General features: G+C 44.6%; 1 protein-coding gene and 1 long non-coding RNA gene across 9 annotated transcripts in view; one reads left to right on the plus strand and one right to left on the minus strand.

Annotated features, from left to right (window-relative positions):
- Nucleotides 1–8315, minus strand: part of LOC120606028 (uncharacterized) — a 31492-nt gene extending 23177 nt beyond the window's left edge. The window contains exon 1 of one of the 4 annotated variants that reach the window (XR_005653813.1): nt 7929–8315. This is a non-coding gene — a long non-coding RNA (uncharacterized LOC120606028). The remainder of the gene's footprint in view (nt 1–7928) is intronic. The other 3 variants (XR_005653812.1, XR_005653814.1, XR_005653811.1) reach the window with 3 other exon arrangements.
- AFF3 (ALF transcription elongation factor 3) overlaps nt 1–22154 on the plus strand; it is a 461951-nt gene that overhangs the window by 388437 nt on the left and 51360 nt on the right. The window lies entirely within an intron of this gene.

Below are 22154 nucleotides of genomic sequence, written 5' to 3' on the forward strand. Positions count from 1 at the left end.
TCTGAAATGTCAGCCCGTGACTCCAGAAATGGCTACATTTTTATAGCCTTGAAGATGCATCACTAAGACTGTACGCTGTCAGCCCATCCAGCAATCTCCGGTCTAGGATCCATTTACGTTAAAATCCAAACAACTGCCACTGATTTGTTAATTTATGCTACCAGTGTTTATTGAGCACACCCTGTGGGTTCAGCTGGGCGCTGCGTGGGTGCCGGGGTGCAGGGGTACAGGGGTGCAGGGGCAGAAGCAGCAGCCTACCCATGCTCAGGGCTTCCCCGCCCAGAGAGGCGCTGGAGGATTTGCTGCTTTCAGTTTGAGAAAGTGCTAAATTTCCAACTTGGAAGATGCCCAGGAGGCACACTGGAGGATTCGCGTCAGCCCTGCAGACCCACAGAGGTCTCTGGTCTCTTCAAAGCATGAGGCTCTTTATAACGGAATTCTTTTGGTATACCGTGTAAATAAAAACCTTCTTAAGAGCTTTAGAGTTTAGAGACACTTACATTGTCTTATTTTATGATCCTCACAACCACATTGTGAGATAGGAAGGACCCATTTTACAGACAAGAAAACTGAGCCTGAGAAGGTGATGTGACTCACCCAAGGTCACAAAGTAGCAAGTGGCAGAGCTTGGGACTAGACTCCGGGTCCTCTGACAAGCAATGCCAGTGATTCTCTCATCCTCGATCACCCGGTAGGGAAGCAGAAGGCAGGGTCAGAGACAGGGGGCTCACACCATATTTTACATTCTAACAGAGTGTACTCAGTCTGCACTAAAACTTTGTTTCTACTAATAATTATAATGATTGTAGCATTCTGGCTTAGTTATGTTTTTATCCCTATCACTTAACACAGTTCCTGACAATTAGGAAACACAATAAGTTTCCTAATTGATAAATGAAAGAGAACACTGAACAAATGAATGAATGAACTAGAACCAATGTTTTATGGTTAAAAGATGGCAGCCTTGGGCCTAAAATAGAAAACTATTCTGAGACTGCAGCTGCATGCCACAGCAGCAGGCCACCTCAGGAAGCAGAGCTAGATAGTCAGGTTCACCACTAAGGGGTTCAAGCAGGTGTCCACACCTATAAGATGCTCTAGAATTGAGAAAAACTATTAACTGCCATACTGGTAGAGAAGGGCAAAAATGGAGTTATTTTTAAAGTCCAAAAGTAGGCAAGAAAGTCAAAAGAAAAAGACTTCAAAAGATTGAAATCACCCAGTACAGTTAATTTGAGTGGAATTAAGTCAGAAATCAATAAGCAAAAGAGAGCCGCAGATGCTTAGAGAGCCTTCCCGCACAGAGTGGGGGTGAAGCCTATAACCAATCCCGGCACCCTCCCCTCCCCTCCAGCTGTGTTTCACACTATCAAAGGACTTAAAATACTCTCCTACCTTACTGTTACCAGTTATTCATGCTTCTTTTTCTTCTTTATTCATTTGATGCCTATTATGGTTCTGAGATCCAGCCCTAGACAGGGTGTTGTGCTGGTCTCTATGGAGGACACAAAAATCCACTCCCTGCAGACTCCACTCTGTGGGAACCCATAGAGGTCGGGGAGCCCTAAGCATCCACACGACCACTGTGTGTGTGTGTGTGTGTGTGTGTGTGTTTGTGTGTGTCACATGGCAACATACACATACATCATCGTAGGTCTTATTAGTGCAGGCGCCATGGGTAGGAACCACATGAACATCCCACCTGTCACTTCATTAGTCCTCTCCACCGCCTCTCAACCAAAGAGGAGGAGCTCAACATTAGGGCCCTAAAGCGATAATATTTCCAATGGAGTTTGATTTCATTTCATTTTCCAAATACTCTCCTTAAAATTCTAGTGAATCTGGGTTTCCAGAGAGACATAACTTATCCAAAGCCTTTCTGCCATAAAGCCCAGAGAGGTCTGACTTCGTCAGTACTCTTAGCCACTTCAGGAACACCCCCCATCAAATTACCAAAAAATAAACGTCACTGGCGGAGGTGGAGGTAAAACCCAGAAGTACTTTCAGAGCACAGAGGAAGGAGAGCGGGAAGGAGGCATTTTCAGTAGCATGCAAAGGACAGGTGGCATCAAGTGAAGGGAAGGGCCAGCCTTCTCTGTGGAAAAGATGGCCTGAGCAAAACGAGGCTTCAGAGGAAAGCCAAGAACAGCAGGCTCTTCTTATTCCAGGTGTGGGCACTGTAAGGAAAGGTGTCTGGACAGCCGCCTATGCAAGGGGTTGGGGTGAAGTTCTCCTTCAGCGCCACAGTGCTTCTTCCAGATGTGGAGTTAAGCCTCATCTTCCACAGAAACCTTAAATAACCACCTTACCCAACTGGCATGGCTCCTAGTCCATCAGCCCCTCATGTAGTTGCTGACACAGGAGTGTGTCCGCCCTCTGCTTCCTTTATAACCACATCTTGAATTTTAGATAGCACTGCATACAAAATGACTGCTCAGTCATGACTTACAAATGACTTTACAACAAGAAAGACCAGGAATCCAAATCATGCCACTCATTTCTGCTTTCCCAGTAGAAAGAGAAAAATACCCAGCTTTCCCTAGTCTGCCCTCCTTTTCAGGGCATTGTGAGGCAGGCATGGGATTTTGCAATCCTTAAGCTGGGGCTGGGATTTGCTTTGGGCAATGTATTTGCCCATCTGAGTCTGAACTTTCTCAGTTGCATAAACAGAATGACAAGAGTGACCCCCCCACCTTGTTAGGTTTGTGGGCAGATTAAATGAAGTGATAAGCAAAAAAAGGGCTTTATTAACCTGTCTATATGATGGTACTCACTCTATTACACCACCAAGACAAGCCTCTCACCGAGACACCATATGATATTCTAAGTACTACTGAGGGGCTTAAAAACCAAGAGAAGGAAAATATCAGAGTGTGGATTTCATGTATGAAACCATGAATACCTGATCATATGGGGCACGTCCTTACATCGACATTATAAAAATAAATATCAACAGATTCCAAGAGCCATCCTTACCATTGCTTTCTTCCAAACCATCTTCCTATTTCACTCTTTTGGAAAAGTCACCCTGGGGCATTTCCGGCCACCTTGTCCAGCCCATAGCCAAAGAATTGTTTTTATTTTATAATTTCAAAGTAAAGAATCATTATTTCAAAAGCAAACAGGAATTCTCAGGTAACACGGGTGATGGCTGGTGGAGCTCTGTTTGAGAGCTGTAGGAGGGCCAAAGAATGCAGAATGGCCACATGCCCTTCTCTAAGGCCTGATGAGACTCACCTGTATGCACAGGAGTGGAAACCCTCAGCCTTGCTGCCCCTTCTGGAGTCACCCCATCAGTGTCCCTCACCGCCCTTGAGTGGCTGTTGGCTTAATCGACTACATTAGCACTATGAGCAAATGCAGGCTAACGGGTCTAAAATCCAGCTATTAAAAAACCCCTTAGCGCTAATTTCCACAATAAAATGGCATAGCTCCAGAAAGCCATTAAATTCTATCAGGTAAATAACACACATTTTAAAAGGTCCCAAACTTGCCTTTTACACAATAGAACATTGCAGCCTGGAAGTGACTGTTACAGTCTTTTGAATAAATAAATAAGCTGTATGAAGCTACTAATTGCACTTTAAGATGGTTTAGTGGGTTTGGGGATGCCCCTGGCTTAATGTGGAGGAATCTGCTGCCTGACACCTGAGCTGAACTGGAGGGGTTGGGAGGGGTGGAAGTAAGTTGAACCCTTTTAGTCAAAGCTCACAATGGCTATGAGCCTTCAGGAATAGATACGGTGACTCCAGATGGGGCAGACTTCAAAGGGTTTGATCCCTTTAAAAAAAGAACAATAGTGGGGACAGCTGCACAACAATGTGAGTATATTTAATGCCACCGAATTCTTCCCTTAAAAATGGTTTAAATAGTCGATTTTACATTATATATATTTTACTATGATAAAATATTTTTTTTAAAAAAAGTATACATCTTTGCATATACTAATATTCCAAGCTCTTCAGCGTGGCCCCTCTGTCCTATGTCTAGCATGGGAAGCAGTTGTCTCTGTCATGGGTTTCAGGTCTTCAAGTTCCCTCCTGGAGATTCCTCTGGCAGGTGACCCATCCCTCCCCTGCTCCTATAGCCAAGGGTCTATAAGCTGATGTCCACACCACCTGAGGCAACCAGCCTCAGGATGGGCCAGAGGGAACCAGCCACCCAGAGAAGGAGTGACACAACAATATTCTGTTACTAGCTTTGACACTGTCATCCACAGTGTTCGCTTATTCTAGATTCATTCACAGACTAAGTCCGTAAAGTTACTGGAGGTAAAATATATAAGTAACACAACTTGAAGTTACTTTTATTGAACATCCTTGTCACTGTCATACTCCTTTTGAACACTATGTCACTGTCACTTCTAGACCAAGGACTACGGTACACCATGTGTCCATTTGTTATTTATTTCACTTTTAATGCATCCAAAAAAAAATTTTAATGTGTCCAATACACATGACATCTCAAAGTTGGAAATTAGAGAAATAAAACTATTGTGTAATTAGCATAGTTTTCAATATTTGTCACCACTGTCTACTTTTTAAAAATATATTTTTTGAAATAGAATTATATCTGTACCTTCTTGAATAACTACTTATATTAAATTAAGCGCTTGCTATCCTGCACTGAATGTGCCAATGACTAGTTAATTAGTGGTCAGTTCTTTGAAAAATGTTTAAACTGACTATACATGAAGATAATCTAGAGTCTCTCCACTTCCCACTTTTTAAATTTTGTGTATGTGGTCACCATTCTCACTGGGCGCATCTGGGAAACTGAACTGAACATTAAAAAAACCCAAGGGCAAGAAATAATATATTTTTACAGGAGAAAAAAAAATTTTTTTAAGATGCCATTTTAATACACATGTATATTTCTTAACACACATGTATATTTTCTTAACATACGATGCCACTGTCCTCAGAGGCATCACTCGTGTCTGTGCTTTAATAAGTGGAAGACCAGCTGGGGAAATTGGTGGCTGTCTGCATGGTTTTAAAGCCAGGAAATAGATTAGGGTTGATTTTTTGGTTTGGTTTTGCTTAAAACCAAACTACTGAGCTGCATTTGATGTTTATTTAAATTGTGAAACTATTGTTTTTGTTTTGGTTTTCTAAATCTCCTCTCAGTGGGGATAACCTGCGGAGGTCTGGGGCCTTCTTTCCCTGCTTTGAGAAGCTTTCAGGCCAGCACCTCCCATTGCCCCCATCCTCTCCATCTCCCTTCCCCAGTACATTCCTCCCAGACAGTTCCACACAGCCACTTCACTCTTCAGACCATAGAGCCAGCTGGAGCAGGAGCCTCTCCAGCTGCTGACTCTGGGCACAGGGCCTCCCCTCTCCTCCACTCCCCATTGGTCTCCCCTGAGCCGCTCCTCTGCCCTCCCCACCCAAGCAGCCTTGGGCCTGCATCGGCCTAGCTGGCCAGCTGGCTTTTAACGACTATGTCCTGGAGACTGTAGGCTCCCTGCTGCTGTGGAAAGGTTAACGTGCTCCCCATCAGCTGGAGCAGCCTGACCTCCAGCTCCTTCCAACTCCTTCCCCTCTGCTGGCTCTCAGGCAAAGTGACTGGTGAGCCAGCTGCCGCACCATGGCCCCTGGCAGCCTGTAGGATGCAGCACCCACCTCTGCCTCCACCAGCGAGCATCAGAGCCCAGCCATCTGCATCCCTGTCATTCGGGGACAGCCACCAGAGCTGCTGGATCCTGAGTACATTCCCCGGCCTGGCCTCTTCTCTCTGGAATTCTCCGTGGCTTTGATTTGAGTTCTCATGCTGCTCTCTACCCACTGCACCCCCTGCCCCTTCTTGAGAGGCAGTGCTCAGAATGTCAGTGCTTCTTAATTAATTATAGGTCAGCTAGGTTAAATATTGAAGTCACACTAACTACTTGTGAACGAAAATAACACGTGTGTGCAGGCACTTTCTGCTGAGTGCTATGCAGGCACAGAGGACTAGGCACTGGTTCATTTTCTGAGGGAGCATGTAAAGAAGATCACCATTTTCTTTGAGTCACTGCCCAAGCCATTGAGATGTTTAATGTAATTCTGACAGGACAGCAAGCGTGATCCTTTGCCACTGCCAGATGCTGAACACAAAGCTGAATGTTAAACCCCTCTCTGACTAGGGCACATGGTCTCCAGTGCCTCCTGCTGCCCTCTGGCCTCTCAGAATGCCCTCTGCAGGGACTCGATGTCACTAATGTCACACAGTGCTCTGGGGCAGGTGTCATTGTCCCCATTTTACACATGAGGAAACTGAAGCCCAAAGTGATAGAATCACCAGCCCAGGACAGATCAAGCACTAGAGCTGGCGGGGGCCCAGGTTTTTAGATGGCAGTGTGGCCCTGGCAGCCCGAGCTGGTAGCAGAAACACGCTGTTGGTGGCCAGGCTGCCCAAGAGCCTTATCCTTGTTCCATCCCACTGAATCCTTTTGAAACCAGACAAAATTTGGCCCAGCCATGAGCTCACACAGCACAGGCCAGAAAACACACCCCGGGCCCAGGGCTGCTCTTGCCCACGTGTCAGAGTGTCAGGGCATCGTCACCTTTCATCCAAGAGGGCACTCTTGGTTTGTTCCACATTTGAACGTAACACAGGAACGAACATGCATCCACCAAGGGTTCCACCAGGGGCCCGCTTGGTGGAATGTTCTTCATCTAGTTCTGTTCTCTCCAAGAAAGTAGTTGTAGGGATTCCAGGCCTCCTTCTGGGTTCTGCACTTGAAGATGACAAAGAACTTGAAAAGTGCCATGGTCGTACTTAGATTTATATGACGGGGAAAGGAAAGCCAACCCCACGTTATTTCCTAAGATTTACATTTCTTAAAGGGTTTCTTTTCTTCCAGCTGGCTGGAGAAATAGTAGCTATTCACTAACATTTCAAAATCAGGGCCAGATTTTGCTCACGTCACTACAGCAACTCTGAACCCCATGGGCCTCTGAAATGTGGCCCCACCCACATAGTGTTCCTTTGGGCGCCAACACCACCCACCCATTTTCCTGGCCCCAGTCAAGACAAGTGAAGCTCCAAGGTGGTAGAGGCCACACAGACTGTCTCTGCGTGTCAGAAGGTCTATGACAGCAGGGGTTCAACCAGTACAACTCCTGTCCTCCTCAGGCCCTGGCTCTGTCACAGACTCACTCATGACTCCAGGCACAGAAGCTTTAGTTCTCCCACACCTGCATACACGGCTCTTCCTTCATTCCCCCTTCTGCTCCTCCCTCCGGCTCACCTGGCCCACACCTACTGTACTTCAGGTCACAGCTGAAACAGGGCTTCCTCCCTTTGCCATCCGTTCCCATGGCACCCTCCACTTGCCTCTTGGTGTCACTCGTCACTGTTGTAATGAGCTGCCTAGCTTCCTAACTTCCCCTGGAAGACAAGCTCCGTCTCATGCCTGTCAGGTCTTGGCACCCAGTGCAACAGCTGATGCATGGCCTTAACACTCACTGGCCCACTTGATACCTGAGCCTTTTTTCTCATCTGTTAAGTATAGATAGTAATACTCATTCTATCCACCTTGAAGCATTTGTCAGGCCTTAGGAGATTATTTTCGCAGAAGAGCTATGTGAATCAAAAAGCTGACTACAAGCAGTACATGTTTTTAGTAATACAGTTACTATAAAAAAGAACAAAGACACTTGGATAGCTATAACTCTTGGTGAGTAATAAAAAATAAAGTCAAAACACCCTGTTCCCTCCTTTATCTTTAACCCTTGGCCCCCAACCTAGGGGAGGGCTGGTGACTTTTCTCCAACAGTAATCAATGAGATAAGTTACACAATGGCAATGGCAGTAAATATAAAAGCAATTACTGAGGTGGCAATTTTAATTCAGAATCATTTTAATTATATGGGACTTCCACTTATTTAAAATCTTGTTTCCACAGAGCCACCTCTGAACATTCAAACTGCTCCCACCATGGTTACCTTGTGAGGACCTGAGAGATTCTCTTCCTCCTTTATGTTAGTGAGCAGCTTGGGGAGTGCAGGCAGAGAGGTGGCTGGGTACATGACAGGCAGGACCTGGCCCCATCAGGAGATTGTCGCGCTGCTCTTTCGCAAACCTTTGCACACTGGGCTTCTGTGTCCCAACCCAGTAGGCCTGAAGTCACAGGAATGGCATTTCTCATGTGATGCTCCAGGCCAGTAATAGCTGCAGTCACTGTGCATCCCAGGCTATGCCTGCATGCCGCCCCGCCCCCCCACAAAGTTATGGGTAGTGCCTCCTTCACTCTTAACATGTCCTGGTTTAAACCACTGTGAGAAATCACCTCACACCCAGTGGGATGGCTAATATGAAAAAGAAAAAGAGGAGAAGGAAGGAAGTCAAGAAGGAAGGAAGGAAGGAAAGGAAAAAGGAAGGAAGGAATAATGAAGGAAGCGAAGGAAGGAAGGAAGGAAGGAAGAAGAAGGAAGGAAGGAAGGAAGGAAGGAAGGAAGGAAGGAAGGAGGGAAGGAGGGAAGGAGGGAAGAGGGGAGGAAAAGAGGAAAGAAAAAAAGTGTTGGTGAGAATGTGAAGAAATTGCAACCCTTGTGTACTGATTGTGGGGATGTAAAATGGTGCAGCCACTATGGGAAAAAAAATGACAGTTCTTCAATAAGTTAAAAATAGAACTACCATATCATCCAGTAATTCTGCTTTGGGATATATACCCCCAAAGAATTGAAAACAGGGTTTCAAAGAGATATGTGCACACCCACGTTCATAGTGGCATTATTCACCATGGCTAAGAGATGGAAGTGACCCAAATGTTTTATCGGTGGATGAATGGATAAATGAAGTATGTTAAATACATTCAGTGGGATATTATTCAGCCTTAAAAAAAAGAAGGAAATTCTGACATGTGATACATAATGTACTTTGAGGACATTGTGCTAAATGAAATAAGCCAGTCACAAAAAGATAAATACTACATGATCCCACTTATATGAGGTGCCTAGGGTAGTCAAATTCAGACACACAAAATAGAATGGTGGGTGCCAAGTGCCATGGGCTGGAGGAGGAGGCAATAAAGAGTTAGTACTTAATGGGTGCGGAGTTTCAGTTTTGTAAGATAAAAAGAGTTTCGAGTATGGATGGTGGTAATGGAAGCAAAACCGAGTGAAATGTCCAGGTTTAGACCACAGATTATATGGTCACCCTAATTATAAGTTATTTTGAATTAGTGTCAGTCGTTGTTACTCACGGAAACACTTTCAATGGAAGCTTTTATTTCTAACTATGGAATAAAAGCCTCTTCTTGATGAAAAACTCTTCCCTCCTGGCAGGCAGATGGGATGAGTTTTCAGGACACTTGCTTGGATTGGGTGACATAACAGGAAGCAGAGAATGAGGCCACCAGGGAAGAGAAATCCAACTTATCCCTCCATTGACCAGGGACTGGGTTTTTTGGGAAAGAAAGTCTCATTGCAGTTCTGGAGTGCTAGTCCAGACTTTGGAGGGCCAAGGGAAAAGGTTGCATGTCCAGGGCACATCCAAGAGCTGGGTGGGGCCTTCGGTGAGCCTTACAATTGACGGAGCCCTCTTCTGTGTCCTGCTCAGGCTGCCTTTTCTGCAACAGCCCACAGTACCTCCATCTTCAAGACTTAGCTAGTAGCTGCCTGTTTCTGAAATGCCCTCCTCCATTGCAGCTCCACTGAGAACCCCACATTCTCCAACAGGTCAGCTCGTCCATGAAGTGAGCCCAGGCCTCTCTCCTCCATTTGGGCCCCTTGGCAGTTTCACACCTGTGTAAAAGCACCCATGTCCATTCTCCCGAGTCCTGTAATCTTCCCCCACTGACCTTATCTCCTTCATTAGCAGATAAACTTCTTGAGGGAAATGTGAAGACAGTGTCAAGTCTTCTCTTTATTTCTATGGTAGGTGTTCACTAGCTACCATAGACCATGTTTTGTTTTCTAACACCATTGCTATTTCTTAGTTGGTATTTGACATTTCTACATCTTCACCTTCTGCCTTTCAATCTTCATGCAGTGCATCCTCACTGGTGTCACTTCTGTCTCTATGCTTTCCGGTGAAGGTCATTTGTTGGAAGTCTTCGCGCTAAAGTGCTGGTAGTGACAGAGATCCTCAAGGAAGTGCAGGAAGGTCTAAATAATAGGGCCTGAAGGAGAAGATTTGCTTCCAAAAGGATTTTTTACCTTATATATGAGAATAAAACTGGCACCTGCCACAACAAACGTGAGCTGGGGAACTGGACTGTAAATTTGCAGACACCACTTTCCCTCAGCAAAACATCCCAAAGGGTGTGTCTCTGTTAATGTAAACATCATTCCCAAGCCTGTCCTGTTGAATTAAACAACAGCTTTCAATGTTCTGTTGTCCAAATGCAACAAAAAGCAGCTTAGGGCGGGTGGAGCTTGGCTGTTTTGGACGTACCAGTGACCCTTCACTGTTGGCATTCTCTACACCTGCCCTGGAAGGCAATTCAGTACATTCCTTTTTGAAGTCATTTCGAAAGTTGTAAAAGGCAGTATTTTAACCCTGAATTTTGTGACTTTGAAATAGACTCAGATGATATTTTATCTCCTCTTTATTTTTATCTTCTAACTGTTCTTCCATCATAATGTCTGTTGTATTACGTTGCTCTTAAAATATAGCTTTGGCAACCTGAAATGAGTTCCCAGGTCCCCAAACTTCTCTTTTGGTGACTAATTGTAATTAATCTTCTCACATGTCATTCCATCTAGGATCCTGTCACATAACCCAGAAGACACTGCAAAATTGCAAGCAGGAAATCACCCACATGTTATTTAACAGTGGTGCTGTTGCCAGGGGTGGTTTGTCTGTCTTCCTTGAGGAACCCATCCACAGATTTTCCAGGCATGCTCCCTCGGTGCTTGGCACCGTATATACCTTTTTTCACATTGGATGGATAAGAAAGATGACACCTAAGGTTGCCAGGTTTAGCAAATAAAAAATACAGGAACAACAAATAATTCTTTCATATAAGTGTGTCCCTAATTTTACATAGTAGTCATTGTTTATCTGAAATTCAGATTTCACTGCGTGCCCTGTATTTTATGTAGCAACCCTACCCAAACCATATTTTGATAGAAACATCATTAAGAAAAAAATGTTCCATAAAAAGTATTTGATCATTGTTGGACATTCCATAAGAAAACGTCAAGGTCTTGGCGGGGGCATCCACATATAAACTGGGTGCAGCTTAAATTAAAATTCTGTCTCACTCTTCAGGAGAGCCCCCTTAAAAAATGAGTACTTTCTTTTCAGTAGAGTAAGCATCTCACTTTTAGTAGAAGCCATGCACAGTGGTTCCTCTTCAGATCAGATTCTGTATGTGTGTCTCCGTGTGTGGGGGTTGTGCGCTGTACCTGTGCATGTGCAGGACCCTCAGGTACGCGGGGAAGAGCCATGTGCAGGTGAGAGACATCTGGCTGAAGCCCGCTCCCCGCCCACCCCACCATGTGTCTTGATGAAAATCATCAAGACGTCAGCTTTCCATGAGGCATGGGTTGTTGTCCCAGTACCATACTGACCTTTTGGTGCCATTTTTAATTGGTATTTTGCTTAGTTATTTGTGCCAATGCTGTCTGTTTCGATAAAGTGGAAGCTTTTTTTCTTCCTGCCACTGAAGAGAATAGCTGACCTCTTTCTCACTGTCTGGGATCAGGCCGGGGAGACTTTTCTGTTGACTTCTAAGAATAGCAGGTGATGAGCCGAGAGTGTTACCCCCAGCATGTGGCCGGCAGGGCTCTGAGACTCATTAACAGGACCACGTGTGTATGACACTTTCTTTTAAGCTCTGTTTCTTAAGCACTAGGACTCCCTTGGTTATCCCGTCATATTAATTATTCATTGCCTAACTTTTTTCCAACAGTAATTAATGAGATAAGTTACACAATGGCGATGGTAATAAATACTGTAACATAAAAGCAATTACTGAGGTGGCAATTTTAATTCAAAATTATTTTAATTATGTGGGACTCTCACTTATTTAAAATCCTGTCTCCACAGAGCTTCCTTTGAGCATCCAAACTGCCCCCACCATGGTTACCTGGAGAGGGTCTGAGAGATTCTCTTCTCTCTTTACTTTAGTGAGCAGCTTGGGGAATGCAGACAGGGAGGTGGCTGGGTACATGACAGGCGGGACCTGGCCCCCTCAAATGAGGGTCCCAGAGCCCAGAAGGCACTTTTGTTTTAGAGGAGGATAAGGTGGGAGGACCCCACGGGAACCCGCGTCCTGGGCCAGCGGCCAGCACACTCTCGTAGTCTTTCTGTGCAGACGGTCCACACTGGGTTTAATGCTCTGTGGTTTCCTTCTGGAATTCTTAATAATTCATCTTTGAATTTATGTTCCTTAAGCGAAGGCGACTGAGACAGTGGAGCGTGCCATAGTGGCTTGGAGCCTTGGCTGGCATGTGGTTCCGCCATCCAGGGCCAAGTTCCCAGCTGCCTGCACCCCTGTACAGTGCACTGGCCCCACCCAGTATCCCCCTCTCCACTCCACACAGTGACTGCTGCCATCTTGCACCCCAGGGGGCATGGGCGCACAAGCGGTCAGGGTAGGGCACCCATGCCTGGGGCACTGTGGTCACCCTCTCTGCCCAAGCTGGCGGTGCTGGGGCCCATTCAGTGGGCAGAGAGATGAGCCTCTCCCCTACCCTGATGTGGGTGCCTAGTGTGTCCTGCTAAGAGGATCACAATATCCTTAGGGGTTACCCTTTCCATGTTGCTGAGGTGGCCAGCCTTGGGAAGGGAGATTCCTGGCTTCACTTCACTACCCCTAGCCAAGGCACCACATAACAAGTCCTTTGGATGCTTGTGAGGGTCTGTACAGGCCCACAAGTATCCTAGTGCCCAGAGAGCATGACAAGAAACAGCAAATAACACGATGACCAGTTGAGAGACCATGGAAGAAAGGAATGAGGAAGTTTATATTTTAATGCCTGTCATGACACTTCTTTTCCTGCATTCTGAACAGTCAGCTGACCTACTCCTTTGGCAATGGGCCCTGCAAGTGATGTGGCAGGTCCTGACTCCAAGGCTTGGGAAAGCTGGGTCACTGGCCTTACTTAGCATATGAAAAGGCCTATCTTTTAAGTTGTTAAGGTTCTAATGGAGCATTTTCTCTCACATAACACTCTGAGATCCCAAATGTGTTTTGCTTCTTGGAATTAACTGAGGCACATACTGCCAGGCATGCTCAAATGGTTGACTCCATGCCTTCCTCCTTGTCTCTCTCCTTCCTACCCCCAGAATTCTCCTGTGAACTCCCTAAAACTCATTGTATCTTCATTGGAAAAAAAAGTAGGGCTACCTTTGAAGCAGAGAAATTGTGATCAAAAAGGCAAGCCAGAGAGTGAACGGGAGCTCCCTGTGCATAGGGAGCTCCAGTCCTGCCTTGTCCCCTAGAGCCCAGTTGGGCCCTAACTGCATTTTCTAACCCCTGTGTGTGCAATGGGGGGAGAGGCCTGGCTTGTCCTGATGCTCGGGACCCATCAGATGCTGCTGAGAGAAGGCCAGCAGTCAGAGGTTGTATTAAGCAGTGTACGATGCCTGGTGATACTGCTCCTTTTCATGGAAAGCTTGTTTCTGAGAGCAGGTTTGATCCCATTGTCTGTGGAATAATAAAGCCAATAAAATTCTACTGATCACTTTCCAGTTCATTTCTTTCTCCTCCTTTTTCTTGCCACCTCCTCTCTCCCTCTTTGCTCAGCCTGCCCATAAAACAATCTTTCTATTCTCAGCAAACCTTAAAGAAACAGAGGCCTGGTTCAGCCATTCTTTTCCTTGAATAAGATGCCGTCATCATAATTTCCTTCTCCCAGGGTCAGCTCACTCTTAGCTTCTGCGTTTGGGTGTCGCTTCCAGTCCTGAGCCTCCACCTGATTGTTGTCTTGGGGGCTCAGCCTCGTCAGAGCGTGGTGGAGAGCCCACAGTGGGATGACCTGAAAAGTTTACCCCTCATTATTTACCCAGACTCTAAATCTTTAAGACTAAGAGTTTTATCTCAGAATTTAGAACTTGAGATACACCATCTTCTTTTGGACCTATGCCCTCCAGCTTCAAGGACATGAATGAACCTGGTGCTTCCTGCCCTCACCAGTCTCAGAACAGTGCTGGCCAGGGAGTGAGAGCAAAGCACCATCCATTCCTAATGGCAGAAAAACCCTCATTGACCTAAAATGAGAATCAAAGTGCCCTGAGAGTGACTGGCTTAGGTGGATAATGCCTGTGTGGCTTATCCTCAAAGTCACTTTACACACAACGAGAGAAGAATCTCCAGCCCCAGAACAGTACCTGGCATGTCAGAGGCTCAGTACATAGTTGTCAAGGGAGTGTTTGTGATCACCTAGACGCCTGAAGTTGCGAAGCCGGGAGTTACGCATCAGTTCAGCTGTAATACAGTCATCCTTCATGCACATTCGGGGAGAAAACACAAGACAGCACGTTACAGTCAACTCAGGACGACTGCCACCCATGCCTTCTGGCTATAGTGTTCTCTGGGTGTTTTTTTGGCCTTCCTACCAATCATCCTGAACGGGGAAAAGGAAAAGAATTCACATGAAATGAATGTAACTTCTAGTTAGAAATTCTAATAGTAGGCATTTCTAGGGATAAATAACTAAAATGAGGGCACCAGGATTTTCTTTTTAATTACCTATAGATGTTGAGAGTGAGAGGGACCTACACATTATCTAGACCAAGCCCATCTCTTGTTAGATGAGGAAGTAGAGATGCACAAGGATGTCGTTGGCACAGCTATGATTATAGCCTGGCTGCGCAGGCTTTAAGGCTGCATGGCTCTCTCAAATCTTAGCTGGGAATGCCCATCAGGCCAACCTTGTTGATCACATAGCCAGGACCTGGCTGGTTGGGTTCGTTGCATGTGCCCAGGTCCTCAGTGATGGAGCAGGCTTTCCGTGTGAGGGAGACACTATTGACTGCCTATCCAACAGCCACCCTCCTCTTCCTTACGAAGAGAACCCCTGTTTGGGTCATACTATGCCAAGTGGCAGGTTCCTCAGGGGAGGTTGGCAGTTCCCAGTCCTAAGGGGTGCACACTGGTGGTCTCAGAGAGTCTTAGTGGTCGTCTTAGCCTCGCTATGGAAGCGGTTTAGTCATGGACATGTGACGTGGTACAAACCAGGGAGGCAGGAGGAGTGGTCTCCTTAATATGGGGATCCAGAGGAGACATTCCTTCCTCTGGACATCATCATCTACATGTCATGGCTGTAGCAGCTGTCTGCAGTGAGGAGAGTCAGGCTGAAGATAAATCAAGGATGGAAATAAGGAAAGGTGGAGGGCCCTGTGTCCTGATGGGATGAGCCAGTCCTGGAAACGCCCCTCCTCAGGGCTTCCTGTGAAGAGACATGCCTGGCCTCACTGTGTTTCTGCTTATTTTGGTTACAGCCCTGTCCCCATCAGGAAACATTCTATCAGCTGTGCTGTTGCACAGCCTTGGAAAAGGCACAGAGGAATAACAGAAACACCTGAATAGTGTTTTACACATTTTGCCCTGAGAGTCCTCATCCAGGGAACAAACCCAGCTTGGTTTACAACAGCTAACAAGATCACAGCTTGAACTGGTGCGGCCACAAGCCCGCGTCTCAGATGCTGTAATTTGGTTTCCATAAAAATCCCGTTTGCTCATCCTCCTTAAGTCTTGTATTCCTTGGTGAGATTCAAATTAAATACCACATGCTGCTGACATTGAGAAGCTCACTTTATTTGCTTTAAGCACAGGGGAGTAGAATTGGTTTATTCAGCTAGAGATTGGGTTAGGAGGAGGGTTTTCAGGAGCCACACATAAGTGCAGACTAAGAAGGTACAGCCATTGCTCTGGGCCCCTCCAGCCTCCGTTGGGAGCTTCCCTTGACCTTGTTCAAGATCATAGCTGTCTGGAGCTTTGCACTAAAACAGCCAAGTTTATGGAAATGAAAGAGGAGTCTTCTAAGAAGTAGTGTTGGAAAGCACATGTGCCATGTGGTCTTGAACACGCCATGCTACGTCACTTTTCTGGGGACTCAGACTAGCTGACCACCCAGGTTCCTTCCTGAACAAACATTTTCTAATGCCGTGTGATTACTAGGTGGGTAATGCAAGTTAAGAACACTGGTAACACCTTTTCTAACATGATAGCTTCAACAGTTAAACTTGTTGAGGTTATCATGTTAGAAAAGGTGTTACCAGTGTTTAACTGTTGAGGCTATCATGTTAGAAAAGGTGTTACCAGTGTTTAACTGTTGAGGCTATCATGTTAGAAAAGGTGTTACCCAAAATTAAAGACTGTTAACCTACGTTTATTGAGCACTTGCTGTATGGTAGGCACTGTGCTAATTAAGAGCATTACATATGTTTTCTCATTTAGTTCACCTAACAACCCTATAAGGTTGGCACTATTATTACCCCCTTCATATACCAGTGAGGCAGCTCAGACTCAGAGAGGTTAAGTAACTTGCCATAGGTCACACAGCCACCAAGCAGAGATGATAAAAATATCCATCTAGGTCTGTCTGATTCTAAAGTTTACACACCATTGTCTCTCATGAGGCAGAATTATCTAGATGTGCCTGACTGAGGCCAGAAAGGCTGATGATTGACCCAACTTGCTGGGAGGGTTTGACTCCACAGCACAGGTTGTCATTAGGAGCCCAAGGCCTGGTACCAGCCTTTTTCCACCACCAGCCAGGTATGCAACCTTGAGCAGGCAATTTAACCTCTGTTTGCCTTCTGTAAAGTGGACATAATGATATTTGGCTTTTCTATTTCATAGGTTAATTGTGAGGCTCAGAGGAGGGAGTTGAAAAAAAAATGCTTTGAAATTTTTTGAAGACCCATATCATTTTAAGTGTCTATACTATGAAAAGTAGTCAAGTAAGGACAAGTGACACAAGAAACAATATGTTAGGAACACATCAAAATTAAAAATGTTTTTGTTGCAGGCAATATAATCAAGAAAATAAAAAGACAACTCAGAGAGGGAGAAAATATTTAAAAATTATATATCCGATAAGGGACTTTTATCCAGAATATATAAAAAACTATTACAATCCAATAATGAAAATTTTTTCAGGGCAAAGGATTTAAGTAGACATTCCCCAAAGAAGATATACAAGTGGCCCATAAGCACATGAACAGACGCTCAGCCTCGTTAGTCACCAGGGAAATGAGCATCAGTGCCACATTGAGCTCCCACTTCACACACCCACCTCTAAGGGTAGGATTGAAAAGGTGAATAGTAGCAAGTGGTGGCAAGCATATGGAGAAATTGACCCCTCATATACTCCCAATGGGAATGCAAAGTGGTGCAACTGCTCTGGAAAGCCGTCTGGCAGTTCCTCAAACAGTTAAACATAGTTGCCACAGGACACAGCAGTTCCACTCCTAGGAGCGTACCTAACAGAAGTGAAAATATATGTCCACGCAAAAACTTGTACACAAATGCTCATAGCTTTATTCATAATAACCAAAAAGCAGAAACAGCACAATAGTCACTAACCAGTGAATCAATAAATGAAATGTAATATAGCCATACAATGGAATATTGTTCAACCACAATATTGTACTAATACATGCTACAACATGGATGATCCTTGTTATGGCAAGGGAAAAAAGCCAGTCACAAAGGACCACAGACTGTATGCTTCCATTGATATAAAATGTCCAGAATAGGCATATTTATAGGAATAAAAAATAGATTCATGGTTGCCTAGGGCTCAAGGACCACTTGAGGAGGGAGAGATGGCCATTGACTGCTAATGGGTAAAGGATTTCTTTAAAGGGGGACAAAAATATTCTAAAATTAAATTGTGATGATGGTTGCACAGTCCTGTGAGTATACTAAAACACAATGAATTATGGTGAATCGTGTGGTATGTAAATTATTTCTTGATAAAGCTGATTTTTTTTAAAAAGAAGTCAGAGAGCTCTGGTAAATTGTTATTGCCACATGGTTTATGGAGTTCCCATGAGGGCAGCTGTGTGAGGCTGCCCTGGATAAAGGCCTCCTTGAACTGAAAATATCCATACGTAAGTTTAAGAACTAGATAAATAAGTAGTCGGGTGGCAGGACCTCCAGAACCTCTTTCTTCCAGGACTGTCATGATGAATCATAGAACCCAGTAGGTCCTGCACATCCCCACAGTGTGCTTCATCTCTAGAAGCAGCCCCTGGGCACTGATGACAAGGTGAGAAAGAAGCTTGGGCGAGCATTAAATTATGATAGGCCAGAATCTCAGCATTCCACTGTAGACCAGATGGCTGAAAAGCAGTCAAGTTGGAAGATTTGCCGCCTGTGTCCAGCGGCTGTGGGGCTGGGGAAACACATACCGAGGAAGTGAGCAGGCTGGAGGGAACACTGCTGAGCTCATTCATCTGCATGGCCAACTTGCTCTTAGCAGCTAGAGCATGAGCATTTACACCTGGCAGTGCCCTCCCCACCCATCAGTCAGATAGCTCAGCCTCATGGAGGCTGGTGCCCTTGTACTTCACTCACTCCATCTCCCCACACTCCCACCCAGATGGCCATCGTCTAAGCCATGTTTCATCTCTTTCTGTCAGGGGAGTGGTCATTCTAGTGGGTCTTTCCAGCTTTCTGGCAGCCAGGCCCAGGCCTTCTGGGGCTATTGCCACATTGCAACTCCCAACCCAAATGTCCAGAAAAGAATGTTGAATTCCTGCTCTAGGGTGTTTTCTTGGCCAAGAAGCACTTTTCAACTCAGTGTCACTGATGGTGCCACCCACCTGACTGTAAGGGGAGCAAGGTTGTGTCACCAGAAGGCAGCTGCTTCTTGACACAGTCTCTCAAATGGTGCCCAAGGACAGGATAGAAAGGCACCTGCAAGCTGGTCTTGCTTAGCTGTGTGGCACAGAAGTAGCCTGGCCAAACCAAGGCAGGGTTTTCATGGAAGCATTCTACATGAGGACAAGCCCAGCATCCTCCAGGGTCCCCTCCGGCAGGACTCCCAGCTTAAATCCTGTCCATCACACTAACAGGGTGTGCACACGTTTCTCCACTTCACAGTGATATTTACATACCGCCCCACCCCAGCAAGAGCACTTCCATCTGAAGGAGGTACCAGAGCTCTGCCACATTCAGAGCTTTTAGTCCAGAGAAGATAGCTGGGTGGAGAATGTTCTCTAGCAAGTCTTTATCTAAAAATAAAGAAGACATTATTTTAGAAACAGACAGAAGCTATCAACAAACCCAGGAATATTTGGGAACCAACATGTATTTGTACATTATTGTTATTTTCTACTTGATGGAGTCACATGTGGGTCTTTATTCAATGGAAAGTAAAAGTCCATCCCAAATATGTCCCAGAGCTCCAAGCTGTGGCTTTTTTTGTCTTGATCCAACTAGAAGAGAACATTCTTCATCCATCCTAAAACAAAAACCTGATAAATCCAAAAACAGGACTGACTCCAGAACAAAAGAATTTATATTCCTTAGCAAATATCATTAGTCAGGTGGTAATGCTGTAAACTCAGGAGTCCTAAATTCAAGAATTTTGGTGCTATTCAAGCAGATTCCTCAAGCCATCGTGCCCATCTAAGGTAGGGGACGCAGAGCATCAGGCAGAATTCATGGCTTATTGTCATCTATGACATGTAAGTTCATAAAAGATGTAAATCCAGGAAATGGCAATGGCCCCATGAGGTGACATCTGTGCTCTCTGATATCTTAAATTGGTGGCCAAGCCTCTGGGTTCTTTGGTTTATAACAGAATTCTATATGCTGCAACAGCATCAGCAGTGAAATGGGAGGCATAATTTATGTACACGTTTGTAGACCTTCTGTATTACTGAATTTCTCTCCTGCTAACTGTGGCACATTCTGTTGACTTTTATCCTTCCCTAAGGCACCCAGAAGGTTTCGGAGACCTTTAGGATATGCACAGTTCTGTATATGTCTTCTTCATGGCTTTAATCCCTTCCCCAGGCCATTCTCTATTCTTGTACCATCTTAGTTCACAGTAAAGGAGCTGTGTGGCCCACCCCTTGCTTCTCACCTTTACGAGATGGTCTTACCTGAGCCCTAAGATTGCCCCTTCAGGCTGAAGCCACCATCCCACTTGAAGTTTTCACATATGCCAAGCTACATCCCCCATGTTTATTTTTTGGACCTAAATGTAATGTTTGGCCTTCTTAAAAGTCACCTTATATTGAAAAGCAGTCTTCTAAATAACCATTTGATCAAAGGAGCATTTAAAACTACTACAACAATCTGTTTAGAAGTAAAGAAAATAAAAACACAATATAATGAGGATGAGCATACTCAGAGTCAAAACAATAGTCCCAAGTGTTCCCATTAAGAAAGAATAAAAATTGCTGAAAAAGCCTTAAACTCAAGAAGTTTATAAAAGTATTGAAAAATAAACCCGAAAAATGTAGAAGAAAAGAAAGCCAGAAAGTTCTAGAATTATTACATAGACCAAGAGCTGTTCCTTTGAGAATAAAATAAAATAGAAAAATTTTTTAAATATAATGAAGAAAAAAGGAAAAGAAAGCAAAATTTAGGATAAATGATATAATAGATACAATTTTTCTATTTTAAGAGAATATAAATTTTGTGGAATAAATACATAAACTTGAAAATATGAATTAAATAGAATTTTTTGTAAAAAATAAATTAACAAAATTGACAAAAAAGAAATGGACAATAACCAAGTAATAAACTGTAAAAGATACCAAAGAATTGCCATTCTAAAAGGCTGTAGGAAGGAAACATGGTGGAGTGAGAGATGACCCCAGAACTCTACCCTTGAAACAACAATAAGCTGAACATCTAAAACTCAACAAAAAACACCCAAACTTTCATACCAGCACATCTGAGCATCAGATCTGCGCATAAGAGGTACCATAGGTCAGAACCCCAGGTGTCGGGCGGTGGACCAGAAGTTATAAAGAAGCTGCCTCTCTCAGCCACCGGAGCCCCCTGCAGGAGGAGGGGAAAGGGATAAGGAGTGGCGAGTTCCTGCAGTGAGTTCCCCAAACAGCCCTGCCTAGGAAAGCTGTAGGACTCAGTATCAGGACAGAAAGCAGAGAAGTGGGATGGGACCGCAGAGGAACAACAGTTGATTTTTACTGGCCCTGGTTGCAAAACTGAGGCTAAGCCACAGCCCCCAACCCCCAACCCAGAGGGTCCCTCCCTCCAGACCCTCCGAGACGATCACTGCGGAGCCCCAGGGGAATCTGAGCAAACGCTGCCGAGACAGTCACTGACACTGACAGGGACTGAAACTGAGGGTAGCGAGAGTGATTAAATATCTACAAGAAAATTTAAAAAGCGTTATTAAGACTATATAAAGCAGGGAGCCAAGAGGCTTAGACACCACCTACTGGAAACCAAAAGAAAAGCACCTTCTTTGCAACAGGCTAAAGAGAGACCTTTATATAATAAATCTTATTTCTGGAAAAAAAGGCAGAATATACTTCCATTAATGCCCAGGCAGAGAAATAGTCCATTGCACACAATGAACAACCAAGGTGACAAGGCATCTCAGAAAGAAAGAGAAAAATCTCCAGAAAATAAGCTTACAGACATAGAAATGTGCTACTTAAATGATAGAGAATTCAGGATGGTACTTCTGAAAACACTCAATAAGATCCAAAACAACTCAAATCAACAATTTCAGGAATTGCAAAAGCAACTAGATGAGCAGAGCAAGGAGATCGAAACCCTCAAAAAGAACCAAATAGAACCTCTGGAGATAAAGAACACACTGCAAGAGTCGAAAAATGAAATAGCAAGCTTGGAAAATAGAGTCGTCGACCAAATGGAGGAAAGGATCAGTGATATCGAACACAGAAATCTAGAAATAAATCAGAAGGAAGAAGAGAGAAACCTAAGAATGAAAAATAATGAAAGAGAAATTCAAGAACTAGCTGATACCATCAGGAAAGGAAACATGAGAATAATGAGCATTATTAAAGGTGAGGAAAAGGAACAGGGATTAGAAAGCATTTTCTGACAAATAGTTGACGAGAATTTCCCAAAGCTAAGGAATGAGCTGGAGCTTGGCATTCAAGAAGTCAACAGAACACCCAGCAAAAAAGGCCTTCACCAAGACACATTGTATTAAAATTATCAAAAATCAAAAACAAAGACAGAATTCTTTAGGCAGCCAGGGAGAAAAAAAAATGGTAACATATAAAGGTAAACCTATTAGATTATCCTCGGACTT

Source organism: Pteropus medius, unplaced genomic scaffold, assembly GCF_902729225.1.
Source record: "Pteropus medius unplaced genomic scaffold, Ma_sr-lr_union100, whole genome shotgun sequence".
NCBI classification, from domain to species: domain Eukaryota; kingdom Metazoa; phylum Chordata; class Mammalia; order Chiroptera; family Pteropodidae; genus Pteropus; species Pteropus medius.